The following is an 18,511-nucleotide window of genomic DNA, read 5'->3' as shown; positions in this document are numbered from 1 at the left end:
CTTTTGAAACAGTTCTCCTGTGTGTTAACTTATCCCTTTACAGAATGAGCTCCCTAAGGATAGGAACTGAAGCCGATCCTAACTGCATCCCCAGCTCTCAGTACGGTGTCCAGCATGTACTAGACAAGCTATATTTGCAGAGTAATTGAGTGACTACATCTCATCTCAGATACCACACATTGAAACACATGAAGATTCAAGCAATTGGTTGGCCCATGGTGACTGCTACCCTGGTCCAGCTTTCAGTCCTGGTGGACATTGCTACCATCTTGCTCAATTCTCACGAAAGAAACCTCGGCGTAATCATGATTCATTGCTCCGTTTTGTATACATACTTCATGCAGCTGGCTTTTGCCTTTTAACTTCTGGCATATTATGTGAAGACAAACGCTTGTATTTTTATAAAGTCTGTAACATTCCATTAGACCCTTTCCTCAAGTGGAAATGCGGGACTTAGTGATTAAGTTGCAGTTAGCCCTCTGTAACACAGACGTTTACCTATTTTATGGGTGATTAATTGTTGGTCCTTGATATTAGGGTAACCATATGATTTGTGTCCCAAACTGGGATTGCTTTGAGAGTGAACGAGGGTACTATTAATAATTGCACAGGTCGGAAGGGGTAAGCTTGGACTCTACGGGGCACAATGGGACATATGGTCACCCTATTTATAGATAAAGATGCTGCTGAACTAGCACCAACCATGCCTGCCCCTGGGACAGTCTTTCCCCAGTTGTGAGTGTATGTGATGAGCCAGTTACATCTCCTTACCCAGCTATTCTTGTAGCTGACAGGATAGATGCGGGCAAGGTGGATTTGTGCCCGAGTCTTAATTTATAAAAGTGACTGTGTGACAACACAGAGAGGCTAATGCTATTGAAAGAAGATTTTTGTTGCTTATTGTTTTGGAGAGGGGGCATGCCATGCTGTGCAGGGCCGCATGGGGAAGCCCTGGGTTTGCTCAGGAGGCAGCTGTAGGATCTAAGGGGAAGACATGGCCCAGAGCTTTGACTGTCTTTTCCGTGGGAACAGCGGGGCAGGGCAGTGGAAGTGGCCTAGGACTGGCTAGATGGAATGATGCTGGTGGGCTCTGAGCTGTAGGGGTGGTCTCGAGTGGTCACCTGGCTCTGGGTGGTTTGGGGCAGGGGAAATATTGGCTTGGTGTGCGAGAGTCAGTTAAAAGAGGTGGTTGGAGGTATGGACTCAGAATTGGATGGAGGGTTTGTAACATGATTTTTTGTGCCTTTGCAAAAGCCGGGTCACAGGCGAGGTGTAAGCAACTTTGGCCATTAGTTTGGCCCTGTGATTAATGGATGACAAACGGACAAATACAGAACCTAAGAAAATGCAGTTAGAGGACAAACAGTCATTTGAAGGGGGTGCATTTCCAGAAACGGAACACACACCGCCTCTGAGAAAGTCACTGCCGCGGTAGACACTGAAACCCGCACTTCACCCCATCAGCCCGAGGCTCTAATCCACACCATTACCCGGCCATCCTCAGCTTAGGGAGAGTGGTCCTTGGGCACATGGGGACCCAGACAAAAAGGGTGGCCTTGAGGGAAGGTTGAAGGTGTGTCTTTGAAAGCAATGATTTGAAGAAGACTCCTCTCAGGTTTTGCACGGAGATGTCAACATTCAACACATTTTCTTGCATTTCAAGGAGAACTGCTGTGACCAGCTTTATTTTAGGAATGATGTGAATGTGAAGTTCTTCTCTTAGTTTTAGATCCGGGATGGGGGGCATTTAGAGTTGAGAACAGACGACCCACACTCAGTGCCGTCCCATGGGGGCGAGGAAGCCGCGGCTCCACACCTCGTGAGACCCCAGCCAGAGCCATGGAGACGTTCAGAGGTTCATGTACAGCTGAGGAGCCTGAGAGGGCTGACGGGGGGTGTCCCAGGCATTGCAGCTTCTGCATCGCAGACCTGGTGGCAGAGTGCAGGTCTGTCTGGCTTCCCCGGGCTCAGCAGGAGCTTCCACGTGAGGGAGCAGCAGGGCCCCTTCCTGCACGGGCCAGCTGCCCCGGTTAACCAGGGTGCAGACCTCTGGAAAGTTTCCCAGCGCTGGGAGGCCCGTGCTCTCGCTCCAGCAGCCAGCAGGCTTGTGCGGATCTCCCAGCATGTTGCCATTTATGGATTTGGGCAAAATAACAGAATTGCAAAGCTTCAGACTCCCAGACTTCATTTTTTTTCTGTTTCTTCCACACTGCGCTTCCTGTTTCTATGGCAATGAATAGGATGTTTTGCACTAAGAAACACTTTAAATGCCACTGGGGGAAGGTAAGAACCACACATCGCTCTCTACAGAGCAGAGAGATGAAATGAGATGCTAAGAAGAACTGAGGGAAACAAGAAGAGAAAGGAAGCGGAAAAGCTGGAATAGAGGTGGGAGAAGGGAGGAGGGAGGTACAGAACCATCTGCTTGGAAGGAAGAATAAAACAGGCAGCAACATGGCAGGCAAGAACTGGACCCCTCAGAATGGCGGCCACAGATACAGGAGCATCAGCATCCTCCAGTGCTCAGAAAGAACGTGTCCACTTCGTGGGAACCACAGGGGTGGGGCGCGTCAGGCAGTCTCCACCTGGAACCAGGCAGCAGGAGTTAGGGAGGCATCTCTAGATACCCACTACCCAGGACGCACTGGAAGGTGTCTTCCTGTGTAACTTCTGAGGTCGGGAAGCTCAAATATTCTACCAGGCAAACGCTCGCGGTGCACACAGAGGCTGGCAGAAGGCCACCAGAAATCAGCTCTTCCACCTGTGAGGTTAGACCCATGATTTCCCCTCAATGACCAAGGCCTGGGGAGGACTCTGGAAGGCTCCGCTGTCTTCCTTTCCATTACTGCCTTCTCTCATTATTTGGCTGGGACTGTCCACACGTGCTCACAAGAGAGCCTACGTTTATAATAACATAAAAACATGAGGGGTACAGAAGAGACCCTGGAAAATTAAAGTGGGAATGGGGAAAAGTTTCTTTCCTTTTTTCTCCTGTCCACCTTTTCCCAATCAATACACAAAATATACAACCAAATCAGCATTTAGAAAAGAAATACATGAGAACAATTTAAAATTTGACTCGGTAGACCTCTAAGTGGAATATCAAGTAGTTCTCACTTTTGGTTTTACTAATTCCTCCACTCGAGCCAAGCCAAATCAAATCAAACCCCATCTAGCTTGAGGTTCCTGTTATATAAGATTTTAAGAGCTATAAGCTGGAATTAAAGGCACAGTAATAGGAAGAGCCAATCAGAGGGCAGCCTCCAAATAGCCTGGTCCCCCTGGAAGCCCAAGGCAGATGTATGTGTCCAGCTGCTTGATGGAGAAGGCCCCGAGGCCTCTCACTCGCTTGCCAGAGGCCCGTGAAAGGCTCACCTACAGCTGCTTGTGAAATTGGTTCCTTGTAAACGAAAGTCGACCAGAAGTCATATGAGCCGATGGCAGCTGGACAGAGAGACCTGGGGTGCCAAGCGGAGCAGGAAATGGCCAGAGGCCAGGGCAAACAACTGAGGGCAGGAGCTGAGGTGAGGACCTGTCCCAGGATAGCTCAGGGAGGTGCTGCTTTCCAAGGGCTGGGCCAGGGCCACCTGGTTTTCTTTCGGTTAGTCTGGGAGGCCTTCGTCGACTATGGGAGCCTCACATTTGTATGGCTACTTTAAGAGACCCTCACAAGCGCACATCATCAAAGGTGAATTTATGCCTTCTGCTCTGGTTGGAATCGAGTGTGTCTTGATACAACTGCAAAACAGAACAAATCTGGAAACTCTGGCAGGCAGAAGGGGAGGGTGGAGGGAGCACGTGCTCCTTTGAGTTGTGGGAGGGAGCCTGAGAGGAGACTGGAAACTTCCTGGCGTCAAGTGCCCGGAAGGGACTTTCTACAACAGCTGTGGCCAGTTCCCCCAGCACAGCTGAGGGATGGCCTTTCTGTCTCAACAGCCCCGAACCCAAAAACAGTGAACAGCACTGGGCACAGAGTTGGGAGTATTTGGGGAACTGGCTAATAACACTGGGAATGTTCTGAACACGAACTCTTCCTCCCATGTTTTGGGAATTGTCAGGTCATGCTTAGGTCTCTAAGAACTCCACTCCCATCTCTACACTAAAGGAGAAAGCCAGCACAGGTGATGTTCTGAGTTCTTCTAAATGGTAATCCCCCGTGAGTCTCTGAGTTTTTCCGACCCTAGAACAGGGCACACTGCCTCTGGCAGTCTTGTGTCAATTCCTCTTCCCATTTAGCTTTGCCCCGACCGCCCTATCCCGGCACCACCCCCATGACTGACACTCCCATGGGTCCTAGACTGGCCCTGTTACTAGGAATAAGACAGAAATCCTTATGGATATCCTTTTTTTTTCCCCCTGATTCTCACCCACATCAAGCTGGTATTATTGTGGGATTACAATACTACATCAGACTTCTTGCAGGTCATTGTAAATGCCTTTTGGAGTTCCTGCCCAGCCTGTGACACCACATTTCTTTAGGAATTGGACCCCTCTTTACAAAAAAGAAGCTCAAGTGACTGTCTATCCACCAGGACCTCCTTTGATCACACATTGTATCAGAGCTCCCACCGACCCAAGCTGGACGATCATATTCTTTCTCTTAGGAATTTGGAATTGCGGTTAAAGAAAGCTAGTCAGCGTCTGTGTTTGGCTCCAACACGCATTTTGGAGCAATGGAGGTCACTTGCAGGGGGAAATGGAACGAGTCAGTCTCTGGAGGAAACAAAAATGCAAATACACAGAGTAAAGCAGGGTTAAAGGAAGCTGCTTACACGTCCTTCCGTTGGGTTCTGAAGATGACTTTGTCTTTATAATGAATTACTGCCTATTGACTAGCCTACCTTCACTGGCTTTCTGACTCTTGTAACCAAAAAGACACTAACAGTTTTCACCATAGACATCTGTGACTCTGATCCACTCTGCATTCCTAACCTTATCCTTTTTCATCGTGTTGAAACTCCGGTCAAACGGCATTGGTTCCCAATTGCTTATGTCACCATGAGCCCGACCCCTTTTCTAGCTCTCAGTGCACACCCTAAACTGTCCTGCCCACCCATCTGAAATGACTTCTTCCCGCCTCTGCAACGTGCTGCTTTGCTCGAGTCTGGTCATTTTCTTCACACTTCTCTGAACCTTCTCTGGTTTCCTTCCTCTGTTTCCACTGGGATTACTCTCTAAGCTTAGAATGAGTTTTCCTCTTGTCACGGCCATACAAATATAGCTAGATGAAACACTAGATGCATTATTATTATTAATTATTATTGTTATTTTACAGATGGAATAGTTTCTACCTGCTGACTTGTGTTAAGGAAATAAAAATGATTACGATGAAAAAATTCACTATTGGTGGGGTACAGTGTCTGTGGGCACTCGGCTTTCCTGTCCTGACACAGTGTGTAGTCCCCTCCTAATATTTGTATTTATGGTAATGAAGGAATTGCTCAATTGAAAAATAGATCTAAACTCCTCAGGCAATGAGTGAGCTAAAGGAGTGGTTGCTTTTGTCCTTGGCTCATCCAGGGAGCCAGATTCTCCTTCACCAGAGAAAGACGTGAGGGGTATCCAGCCCAGGGGGAGTCAGCTGGGCAATGCCATTGTTCTCCCAGGTGTAGAGCAGGTTTGCGGATGCATACACAGTGTATAATAATTCATCAAACCTCTTTCCCTGTTTCATGTCAATAAACTGTGTCATGAAATGAAAGCACATGTGATGGGGGAAAGGCCAGTGAATGGCTGCTTAACCGTCTGATAACAGTACAACCAGGGAGGTGCTGGAGATGCCGTGTTCTCTTGCTGAGGAGCCCGGTAGGTAAGGGGAAATGCTACCTGCACACAGAACAAGACTGAGGACTGAACGTTTTAGGACACATGGGGCTGTGTCATGAGTCTGTGCCATGAAATATTTCCCATATTTATGACAAGAAGCCTGAGGAAGCTGGCTCTGAATTTCTCAATTTATGCAGAAGCAGCGCACTCTGTCCCAGGCATGAACAAGTCTACTCTGGTGATCCAGCTGAACCTACTGAGCGTCAGCTGGTGGCACTGTCCAGGCCCGGGTCTTATTTCTTACGTTCCTGTGGGTTGTTTCATCATATTCTTTTTCTTTTATAAGAAACGCTCTTTGTTAATATCCAAAGGAATGGCAAAACAGCCTCTTGTTATTGTGAGGGCGCTGTGTCCTGCGCATGCAGCAGAAGGGAGCGCAGTAACTTTCTAGCGGCCACACATATGGAAAAGGTCTCTCACTGATTTACACTCTCCACTGGATTTCTCCTCTCCTCCTTCTGGCTTTCTGTTTTTCCCTGCCAAAAAAATGTTTTTCTGTCATTCTTTGGAACAAATTGGAGCGGGCTCCAAATTGTTTAAGTGTGGGGTTGCACATTGATACAAATAATCACAGTTTTTCAAGTTTGAAATAGAGCCCTACTAGGAAGAAATACAGTTAAATAATTGTTTAAAGGATCTCACCAAGACAAAATCTTTTAGGAGGCAGAAGACCTTCTAACACTGAAAATTTAATTTCCAAAGTGTATGAGTGATTGCTTGCGGCCAAAATGCTGAGGGCACTGTGTATACGCAATGACAAACCATGCGGACTCAGTGAATTACCTCTACCAGAAACTCTAAAACACAACCAGAGAGAGGATGCGGCTCCACTGGAGAACAGGAAAGGCTTCTTAAAGGAACAAAATGTTAAAATTTCTAGGAGGCCAGGGGTTGAGCCGGGAACTTAGCGGGGGTCCAGATTCATCTCTGGAGTCCTCATCCTCACACCGCTTAGCTACTCTCTTACCGTCTTTAAGTAAAAGAACAGACTAGAGCAGGAGTTTTGAAAAATTAGGTTATAAAAGACCGTGGTCTTCTGAAATATTTGAAACCTGGGATGTGTCACAGTCCCTCAAGATTGCACCGCCTGAGGAAACAAGAAACCCATTGGCAAGGAAAGCTGCAGTATTGACCTAAAGGCCTCTGATCTGTCTTTGGGTTTAAGGCAACGCTTCTCCTTCCTCCTCTGGGTGCCCAGCTCCAGGCAGGATGGCCCAAAGGCATTCTTCCCTGTGGGCAGACCATGTTGTACTTATCCCTCAGGCAAAAGGGCCTGTGGTGGAGAGTGGAGAAAGCAGCCGTGGTTGAGGAAATGCCTGGTTTGTGAGTGTAGGGGAGCCTTCTAGTAACTCTTATTCTTGGAGGTGGAACCCCAGTTCTGGAGAAAGGGGGCAGGAGCTGACAAAATTACCGCGGAGAAGTTGGCCTGGAAGGTTCCGAATCTTGTCCTCATGCACCCCCTAGTGTGGGAGGCAGGGTAGTTCCCCAGTGACCAGGTTGAAGCTGAAAATACATCAGCCATTCTTAACTACCCCATTTGAAGAATAGGAGATATTGAGGGGGAATCGATTAGCAGTAGATAAGTAATGAGTTAAATTTGCAACTGCAACAATTGCAGACTACAAATTAATAATTATTTAAAAAAGTAAGCAGCTTTGATGTACTCGGGACTCACTGTGAAGAAAGTGGGCAGACTCCATTGTTTAGACCAGAACTTCTCTTAACTTGACTGTGCATGGGGATCATTCAAGGATCTTGTTAAAATATAGATTTTTGACTCAGTCGTCCCGGGCGGGGCCCTCGATTCTGCATCTCTGACCAGCTCTCAGGTCGTGTAGAGGAGGGGATCCACAGAGCACACTCTGCTAGTGCTTCGAGCGGCGTGCAGGATTGACCCATCCGCTCAGTAGGCATGTTTGTTTTGTAGTGCTCTGAAGGTGTGCCAGAGCTGCCGTCTCCACCAGGCCTCCTCCAGCCCTGCCGGCACACTCTGCAAGGATCCCCTCGTTCACGTGGTAGCATGCAAGTTTGCCAGCTCAAAGATAATTATCTCTTATTTTCTGAACTTGAGTCGTTTTTACCAATAGCATTGACTGCTTGTAATGTTGGATTGTTAATTAGGACATCTTACCTTGTGACTTCATGACCCATAAATTCATTTCGTTTTCCCAACTAAGTTGTCTGTGCCCAAGAATAGGGATCGTCTTAAGACACTTTGTTTCTTCCTGGGGGTCTTGCGCAGTACAGGGCATAGAAGAGACAATTATAAAATTGATTGTTGTCCTACTGTAGGCTTTGATTTGAAAAGCTTCAGATTCCTTTTCCCTTTTGACTCTGAGATGGCAGAGAGAGAAAGTGGGGAGGCGCTGGATCCCTGAGGGAGAGGAGAGAGGATCCCAGGGAGGGTTTGGACTTCAAAACCTTTACCTAAGGCTTTCCTCAGAGTTGGGGGTCATCTTTTGAATTCTACTTAGGTTTGTATTTAAAATCACTGTGTAAAAATGTTTAGACATCCTGAGTGGAGAGAAAACAACAAAAAGTGGATTTGATAACAGTACACAAGATACGATTAAGGAAAAAGTCATTATGTGCTTTGAAGAAATAAAAGATGAAATTTTCAAGTCAAGGCAAAGATATTGTATACATATGATAAAGAACTCTTCTTTATTTTCATTGTGAAGGTCACCCGGGAATTACAATACCCCAGGCTTGAGTGTCGGCCTTCCTCTCATGATTGAGAAGTGAAGAGGTTCAGTTTCTTCATGTATGATTGGGCTGAGTGTTTTTAAGACAGACCTGTTTCTTACCTGCCGGAGTAGACCATGCGGAAACAGGCAATGGGGGAAGATATGTCCTCCTGGCCAGAGGCAATCATTGGCTGTACTTGTTGCCTAGCGGAGTTTTAATTCTGTCTGTATTGGCTAGAAAAGATGACTTCCAAGTTCCCTGACAAATCTGAGAGTTTATTGCTTTTTATTGATAATTAATAATAATTATTAATGACTACGCATGTTATATGTTATTAATAATTATAAGTTTTTCATGATTGTTATTTTATGCAATAAACTTTCAGAAGCTAAAGGCACCTTAGAGGCTGATAGAACTAATACGTCCCTTCTTTTCTGTAACCAGGTCTCTCCGTTGGCATCCCTGTGAGTTGCAACAGCTAGGTTCTGCTTGAACACTTCCAGCAAAAAGGAACTCCCCAGGTCCCAAGACAACCGTTTTTGTTGTACAGTATGTTTCTGCCATTGGAAAAATAATTCATCTTCACTGTAAGAATTTTGGAAAACAAAATACCAGTTAAAAATATCTACAATACTATCACCCAGAGACAACCACTATTAACATTTTGATGTATGCGCCCAGGCGTGTGTGTGCGTGTGTATACTTTTATTTTGAAAAATCCTACTCTCCATATTGTAGAACCAGCTGCTATCATCCTTAGTCATTAAGTATTTTTCCATAACATCACCTTCAAAGGCTAAATAAGCACATTTCATTGTTTTAAGTGCCTATAATTATTAGGAATTTTTTCTATCAAGCCAAAACTTATCTCTTTGTAATTTGTATGTGTTGGTCCTTTCTCTGCCCTCCAGAGCTAACGCAATAAGCAGCGTGCAGCCCCTCAGATGTGGGAAGCCCGCCTTCGGGTCTCCCGGAGTCTTCTGGTTTTAACCAGCCGCAGCTTTTCAGGCATCTTCCATGGTTCTCAGGCCACATTGTTGTTATAGCTCTCTCCTGGATTAATTTTGGCTTGTCATTTTCCCCAGAATGTGATACAATATTTCAGGGAAGATTAAAAGAGAACTATCACCTCCTTTTTTGGCGGAATTTTGGCTTTCTTTATGTAGCCGGCGTAGTGTTGACTTAGTGAAGTGCTGACTCATTGTGGACCTGCTGAGTGGTGCCTGTCTTGCTCTCACCCCTGCTGCTGTTTAGCAATCACACTATTCACCCTACCCGATGCATCTGCTAATCATGAACTTGGTGCTCTGAGCCTGAATGCCGAATTTTCTGTGTCTTCTTTCATTAAGCCAACAAATATTCATCGAGCACTTCTTAGGTGCCAGAAACCGCTATGGGCACTAGGGACACAGAGGTGAATGAGGTAAACGTGTCTTCCTCCCCTCAACAAACTTATAACACACAAGAAAGAAAGCGACAGGGCGGGATGCTACAGAAGCACGCGGGAGGCATCCCGCCGTCTAAGGCTTGGATGAGACCTGGCTGAAGGAAGGTGATGTAGGCGAAAGCCTGATGGAGGAGTGGGATTCATTGCTGTGAGGTTCAGCCCACGGTCCCAGCCCACTGAGACAATTCCAGATCTCAATTCAATTATTTTTTCTCATTTTTCTTTTTGAATGATAGAAATGGCAGCTATACTATCATATGAATTGTAGGGAAATGGTGAACACCACAGAGCCCACAACAGATCTTTGCGACACCATAGACCTTCCGCTGAACTTTTCCAGATCCATCTAATTGTGTTTTGCTTTAAGGAGCTTTTCTCTGGGAATCTATTTGCAATGGGTAAGGAATACAGTTTATATTAAATGTATTTAATTTTTTACTTTATGAATCCTTGCTTAAGTCACTTCTATGCTCAAAGCCTCTGTCCTGGACCCAGTGTGGGCACAGCATTTCGCACAGCCTCCTGATGCTCTGGAAGCGGGCTGCTCAGCATGAGCATTGTGAGCCATTGTGAGCCATTGTGAGCCAGTGAGCGTGTGCCATTGAGGCTTCTTGGCTCTCTGGGTGGTGTTTTAGAAACTGCTCTCAGCTGGCTGATGAGCATGTTAAACTGCGTTTTCCACCACACACTGAAGCCTCCTCTCCCAGACTTCCTCCGTTGTTTAGGTCCACGTTTTTATGCTCCTTTTTGCTCTTTTAAATAATCGTGAGCTCATCATTGCTCCAAGACTCACTCTGATTCTGCAGGATCCAAAGGGATCAATTCAGTTCCCAGACGACAAAGTGTTGGTTTACACCATAAATACAAACAACTGAAAGGCTAAATGAATTCTTCATTTTTCAACCAATTTTAACATTGCAGAGACACGTATGCTTCTGTCCTCGTTCTCACCCATCTTGAGTAACTACCTGGATGGGAAATGTAACGTAACTTATTCTCACAGTAATGTTGATTTCTCTTTCTGAATTGCTGCCTCATTCTATCATGTTGATGTGCTTTTTTAATTTTTTTATTGAGGAAACATTAGTTTATAACATTATATAAGTTTAAGGTGTATGTTATTCTATTTCGACTTCTGTATAGACTATATCGTGTTCACACAAAAAGTCTAGTTGCCATCTGTCACCATACACATGTGCTCCTTTACCTCTTTTGCTGTCCCCTGACCCCTTTCTTTCTGGTAACCACCAATCTAGTGTCTGTAACTATGTGTTTGTTTGTTGTTGTTGCTTTTTTATCTTCCACATATGAGTGACATCATACAGTATTTTTCTTTCTCCCTCTGACTTATTTCCCTTAGCATAATACCCTCAAGGTCCATCCATGTTGTCACAAATGGCAAGATTTCATCTTTTTTATGGGTGAGTAGTATTCCATTGTGTGTATATACCACATCTTCTTTACCTATTCATCCACTAATGGGCACTTAGGTTGTTTCCAAGGCTTGGCTATTGTGAATAATGCTGCAATGAACACAGAGGTGCATGTATCTTTTTGAATTAGCGTTTTTGTGTTCTTTGGATACATACCCAGGAATGGAATAGCTAGATCATATGGTAGTTCTATTTTTAAATTTTTGAGGCATCGCTATACTGTTTCCATAGTCACTGCACCAATTTGCACTCCCACCAGCAGTGTACAGAGTTCCCTTTTCTCCACATCCTCTCCAACATTTACTATTTTTTGTCTTGGTAATTACAGCCATTCTGACAGATGTAAGGTGCTATCTCATTGTGGTTTTGATTTGCATTTCCCTAATAATTAGTGACGTTGAGTATCTTTTGATGTGCCTGTTGGCTATCTGTATATCTTCTTTGGAAAAATGTCTGTTCAGATCTCTGCTCATTTTTTAATTGGGTTGTTTGTTTTTCTGTTGTTGAGTTGTATGAGTTCTTTATATATTTTGGATATCAACTCCTTATTGGATATATGATTTCCAGTTGGTAGGTTGATATGCTTTTAATACATGCCTGTCCCTGAATACACGTTAAGCTCCCAGAAAGACTGGGTGGCTTGTGGTAAACTGTAGTGAGTGTCTGATCCTAAGTGTCACCCAGGGCTTGTGGTTACTGCTGGTGACCATAGGAATCCCAGGGATGAGCCAGAGGCATGAGCAGGAATCTCCATCCTGGGTGCAAAGGGACTGCTGTTGAGAATTCTATGGCTCATACCTTTTTTGCAGAATGATAATTCCTTTTGAAATTACTTCCAAACTTGGTTGAAATACAGTCTTGCCAAGAAAGCCAGACTGTCCTTCCCCTCTCATAACTCTATGACTTCATTCAGTTAAAGAAAGCATTTTTCAGGGCCTAGCTCCCTCTGTTTTACTGCTGCTATTTGATATTATCTAATGTTCTTCCATGAACTTACTGGAAAATTAGAACTCTTTCTTTTCAGATTTATGTTGTAACGCCATCATTTACACAGATTCATAGCAGGCCTGTTTTGAGAATTTTTTATTTTTAATTTTAGCAATAACATGTTACTGAATTTCTGGGCAGAGAATACTTTTTTCTGTCTGGCAGTGAGTCACAGATTTAGTACCTTGAGCGGCTTGCCACAGGCTTCTTTCTCACATGTGGGTTGCACTTTGAAATAACAGTGGGTTGGACTCGCTGATGGGATTTTTAGGTTTGCTCATTTGCAGAGAGCTGGAAGAGCAGAGGTAGAGGGGTACTTTGTTAGAGGTCTCAGGCAAGGTGAAAGTCCACTTGCTATTCACTGCCAACTTTGATGACACAAAGAAGGTGTTTCTCCCAGATACCAGACAAGAGGCAGGCCCTCAGCAGGAGACAGGGCAGACTGTCAGGTTTTCACATTTAGCAGGAGATTTTTTTTAATGATACTTTGATGTCATTTTTGGAGCTATCAAACACGTAGGAACCACTGTTTGAACCTTTCTGCAGTCCTCTGAGCATGTTATGTATAAACTAGCAACTGTTTCCAGGTCACATTTTTCAGCATAGCGTGCTACATTTTTCTTGCATCTTAGCAATGACTGAGTTCCTCTTGCACATTATTGAGTGTTTTACTCATTTGGGAAAAATCTGAGCAGGGAAAATAACTTTGGCCAGTCAAAAATATAAGACGCATCGAACTGTTAAAGCATAGTATTTATTGATATTTAATAAGTGCTCTGTTAAAAATTGTATTAAAGCACTACAAGCAATTAAACAATTCTTGACACAATTTATTCATTTATCCATTCATCCATTTATTGTGAAATGCTTATTGAAAAGTTGTTCTGCACTGGACATTGAAGATATAAAGAAAAACAAGACATTGGTTTCCCTCTAACGAGTTCACAGTCTAGCGATACATCCAGGAATGTCAGAAGAAAAATTACATTCAGTGTGAAAACTGTCATTCTGGAGAGAGAAAGAGTGGGAGAGGATCACAGAGAGGGTTTGCTTTATTCTTTATGAGGGAAGGAGGGAGAGAGTCAGCGAAGACTCCAAGAACTAGCTACATCTGCATAGCCCTCAGGCAAATGCTAAGGCAATTGGCAAGACAAGAGTACCCCACACAGAGCAACAGGCATCAGTTTGACACAGGATCTGATTAAGCATTAACTTAGGGACGCAGAGCATCATTGCTGTAGGACTGCAGAGGAGACGGTGGTCCACGAAGGCAGGAGTTGTCATGGAAGCGCCCATTCAGGGGCTCGTGTTGAGCATGAAAGATGGTTACATTCTGATAGGTTTTTGTTTGTACATCTCAAGTAGGATAATCCAGGGCAAGAATATTACCTGTCATAGAAGACAGAGGCCACTATATATGTTTACTGGAGATTTATTGAGTATATAATGCAAAGACGATTTTTTCTTGTGATATACTCACGTGTAAGGTTGGGGGAATCTACATGTACCATGAACAGGTGTCTCCTAAGGTTGAAATTGAACAAATATTTACAGTGAAAGTAACAGAAATGGTGCCAATCTTGGTGGTCTAGTGGTTAAGATTCAGCACTCTCACCACCATGGCCTGGGTTCATTTCCTGGTCAGGGAACCACACCACCCATCTGTTGGTTGTCAGACCGTGGCGGCTGGATGTTGCTGTGATGCTGCAAGCTATGCCACTGGGATTTCAAATACCAGCAGGGTCACCCATGGTGGACAGGTTTCAGCAGAGCTTCCATACTAGATACACTAGAAAGGAGGACCTGGCCACCCACTTCCAAAAAATTGCCCATGAAGACTCTATGAAGAGCAGCAGAGCATTGTCTGACATAGCGCCGCAAGGTGAGAGGATAGTGCAAAAAGACAAGGCAGGGTTCCCTCTGCTGTCCACATGAGTGCTAGGAGTTGGAATCCACTCCACCATGCTAACAAGAAACAGAAATGGTGAGAATACTGAATTATGGTCACACGTTTTGAAGAGAATGAGCACGGGGATACAGTTTTACAATCATTTATATATTTTTCTTGATCACATGAAAAGCCCAGGATGGAAATTCAGCAATTCTGCAATTATATATAACTTTCCAAGAAGGGGAATTTCAGGATCTCTAGTGCACTAAAGGCCAAGGGATGTGGTAAAAGAAAAATGGAACATATGCTCCAATACTCAAAAACACATGCATCGGCACTGCAGGTAGTGAACAGATGAGATGAATTAAAATCATCTGTTTCTACTACTCATTTCAACCCACTTGCGTAATTCTGGGCCAACTTTTGAAAGGAGGCTTTGCTGAGCTTCCTCTTCTGTAATCCCCGTACTTGGTGAATCACTGGATGTGTACAGATAACCATGAGTTCCAAAGACATAAGCTAAGGAAGACAAATCCCTCACAACCAAGAGAGTATAATGTGGAATAAGTGGGGGTGAAGCAGATAAGAGGAAAATCCTTGTGACCAAAAAGTTCATGGCTTTACTCACAGCTGCTGTCTTTCTGGGGCCATTGGCTGGTGAGGCTCAGGAAGTACCTTCGGGTGAAGGGTTCCGCATGGTGGGGAAAGATTCTTGAGGCAGCACTCAGTTCAGATGTTCTTTTCTCTCCAAAAGTCAGGGTGGTCTGTGAAAGCCTTTCCATGGCTGCAGGACAGAGAAGAGAAGGTATTTTGCAGCAGGCAAGTGGCAGCAATCCCTCCCAAGTTGTAGAGTTGGCCCTGGAGACGAGCCACGCTTTCCATAGTTCTTGCATTTGCATGAGTCTGTGCATTCACAAGTAGGAGTAGAAATAGCTGGAGTTATATAAAGACAACTGCTGAAGACTCTGAACTTTAATGTGTGAATGTTGTGAAATCGTAGAAGACACCAAGAATTCTCCAAAGCAGTCTATAAAGAAGGTCACAGACAGACTGGTACAGAGTTCAGGGGGGTTCTTGCCCTGTTCTGAAAGCAGCCACAAGAGGAAGACAGATAAGAACAGGACCATGATAGAAATATTTGCCTTGCAGGTATCTGGCTAAGTGTTTTATCAATACTTTAATGAAGAAAGATCGCAGGTCATACAACAAACAGCCCTACAGTTGTATCTGTAAGTTAGTTGTTCTAACTCTGGATCTTTAAGCATAATATTAATAAACTATACATCCTATGTTCCACAGCATTGGTTCAGGATATACATATATATTTTTTTCTTAAAAGATTCTTCAAAAAGTTTGCTTTTCCTTAAAAATTCTAAATAGAGCCAGCCCTGATGGCCTAGTGCTTAAAGTTCGGTGCTCTTTGCTCCGGTGACCTGGGTTTGGTTCCCGGTTGTGGAACCGCAACACTTGTCTGTCAGTAGCCGGCTGTGGCAGCAGCTCACACAGAAGAACTAGGAGGACCTACAAGTAGAATATTGAACTGTGCACTGGGGCTCTGGGGAGGAAAAAAAAGAGGGAGAGGAAGATTGGCAACAGATGTTAGCTCAGGGTGAATTTTCCCAGCAAGGAAAAAAAAAAAGACACCTGGTTAAAAAAAAATCTAAATAAAAAATAATCCTATCTAAAGTTGCTATAGAAAGCTATCTGAACCAGTTAAGTCCAGCTGATATTGGCAGAGACAATAAGCAGCAGCCTTTACGAAATGGTGCCCAAACAAGGCAAATTCCTTTTTGGGTGTGCCAAATGAACATCCACAAGTTTACGCTTGTTAAATAGAGCCGTAGAATGTTTGAGAGCTGGAACAGACACCAAGCCCAACGCCCTTCATTTTATAGGCAAGGATGCTGTGGGCCAAGGGGAGTTCCTGAGGAATGGAATTTTACCCCTAGACTCGAACCCCAGGCCTCAACGCCCAGTTAAGTACTTTTATAAGCACATCAAATAGTCTTGGAAAAAACATAGCAGAATCAATGTTGGTTTCCAGTATGAAGATATTGTGTAATGCAAACATTTTTATCCATTCCCAAAGGAATTGCTTTTCTCAACTTGACGAAGGTATCCCGGACTTTAAGCAGCCACGACAAAGAAGTCAGCAAAGAACTTACTTAGAAGTTCTCTTGCCCCTTTCTGTAACAGGTACATCTTCAGTTGCTCCTCTTTTCTTTCCTCTGCCTGGCTGGGAGACGATCAACCTGAGAAGGCTGACAGTAAGAGTGTTGGAGGAATGGGACAGTTTTGGGACCTGTTCGATGGCAGCTGATCTGTCCCATTGTCTACGTGGGCACATCTGTGCCCTAACCAATCAGTTAGCTCTCAGGAGGAGTCCAGGATCCTCCCTCCTTCCTGTCTTTCTAGTCAGAAGCAAATCCTACTAGATTATATGAGATCTCACCATGAAACAGAGGGAAGTCAGCTTTATTAATAATGGGAACATAAATACCCCTTTCTCTTTTGAGCAGACATGAGTATTTCTAAAGACACATCAACAACTCCTTCTGGAGGAGGTTTGAGCTTATAGGGATGGGAACATGCAGGATGGAAGTCCCTCCCTGGGGAGCAAGTTTATAAGATGCACTGCAACATCTTCACTTAAGAGCTTAAGGACAAATTTGGGGAATTCCAAGTTGTCAAATGCCCTCACGAAGGGGCACGAAACATGAGGGTGAAAAATAAGGAGAGATGTCTGGCAACTCATGGTGACCACACTGCAACTGACCAGGTTCCCTGGAGGCTACAGAGAGCTAAAATATTTGAGAGAAAAATATTCCTCCACTTCTTGCTCCCTCCAAAACTATTCCCTAAAAGAAATATTCACATTGAGAGATGTTCAAATTTGGAGAAATGAGAAGTTGTGTGTTGCTGTGTGTGGAAAATGGACTAAAGGAAAAGCGCAGGACGTGGGCATCGGAGGCTGCAGCCTGGAAACTGGTAGCTGGGCAGGTGAATGTGCCCCCCCTACGTCAGTAGGAGATTCTTGAACACAGCCAGCTTTTCCTGCCAGAGGGCACTTGCCTTTGTGCCCTCTTCCTGGAGTTCTCTTCCATTCGCTCTTCACAGAGACCCTCTGGCTGTATCATCCTCGCTCCTTCTCTCCCATTCCTCTGTTAGAGGACCCTGTTCACATCTTTCATAACATGAATCCCAATCTATGATCTTATTTTATTTCAGTCTTTCGGCACATATTTCTTGAGCACCTATTCTACCCCAGGCACTGTTCTAAGAACTAGGGATGGGGCAGTGAACAAAACGACAAAAGGCCCTCAAGGCTTGCATTCCAACACGTAGGCAAGGCTTGCCCTGTGCCGGGCACTGCTCTGAGCTCTGAACACATAGCAGTTCATTTACCCCTTGCACCAAGCCACTGATGCAGGGACTGTTAATGTCCTCCTTATGCAGATGAAGAGACGGTGGCCTAAGAAAGTTTAGACACTTACCCAGGGTCATGCCTTTTGTTCATCGTCCCTTGGTTTAAGGACAGGTCCTTGTTTATCATCTGTCTTTCCCGGTGGAATATAAGCCCCATGAAGTCAGAGGCCATCGGTGTCTTGTTCTCTCTTGCATCTCGAACATTTGGTACATAAGAGGTGCCTGTAAATATTTACAGATTGAATGGAAGGAAAAATGGTACTTCAAAATATCCATTAGGAACATTCTGGGCTATTTCAATAAAAAGGCTTTGCATTTAAGAAAATGCTGTTTCCATCCATACTGGCTGCCTGATGGCAGAATCAGGCCTTATTCTGCCTCTCATTTTGATCTTTCCACCTGTGGAAATGCTTTTCTATTGGATAGCCACGTTTAACTACTGTATCGCTGTTAGTTAATATCGCAACTGAGATTTAAATTCCTCTTATTACTGCCTCCTTTCTCCTCTATTTATTGATGCCGCTGTGTTTAGTCTCCAGGAAGCTGAGCTGAGTTCCTGAAATGAACACCACCTCCCCTCAGCTTGGCTTTCGGCTGCATGACTCAGGGGCTGGCTCTGACACCCTGGCATAAGAAAGCAAAAGCCAGAAATTTGGAAAAGACTTTATTTTGGTATCTAAGTAAGAAGGAAATACCTGGTGCAACTTGTCAGCCTTGAAGAGGAAAAAAGAGAGTAATAGTAATAAAAAAAAGACGGTATCCTGGGTGAAGGTGTGGCTGTTTGTAAGCATGTGGCCTGGGCGCACTCCACTC

The 18,511-nt window shown here is 44.5% G+C and overlaps 1 long non-coding RNA gene across 1 annotated transcript; it reads right to left on the bottom strand.

Annotated features, from left to right (window-relative positions):
• Positions 1 to 13,115: 13,115 nt before the first annotated feature.
• Positions 13,116 to 18,183, bottom strand: LOC123288099 (uncharacterized). The gene is made up of 3 exons (XR_006531634.2): positions 17,767 to 18,183; positions 14,901 to 15,056; positions 13,116 to 13,770 (listed from the first exon to the last, which is right to left on the bottom strand). It is a non-coding gene; the product is annotated as an uncharacterized lncRNA (long non-coding RNA).
• Positions 18,184 to 18,511: the final 328 nt, after the last annotated feature.

Source organism: Equus asinus, chromosome 1 (assembly GCF_041296235.1).
Source record: "Equus asinus isolate D_3611 breed Donkey chromosome 1, EquAss-T2T_v2, whole genome shotgun sequence".
Taxonomy (NCBI): Eukaryota; Metazoa; Chordata; class Mammalia; order Perissodactyla; family Equidae; genus Equus; species Equus asinus.
Note: the sequence above shows the minus strand (reverse complement) of the source record. Positions and strands in the feature narration are given on the sequence as shown.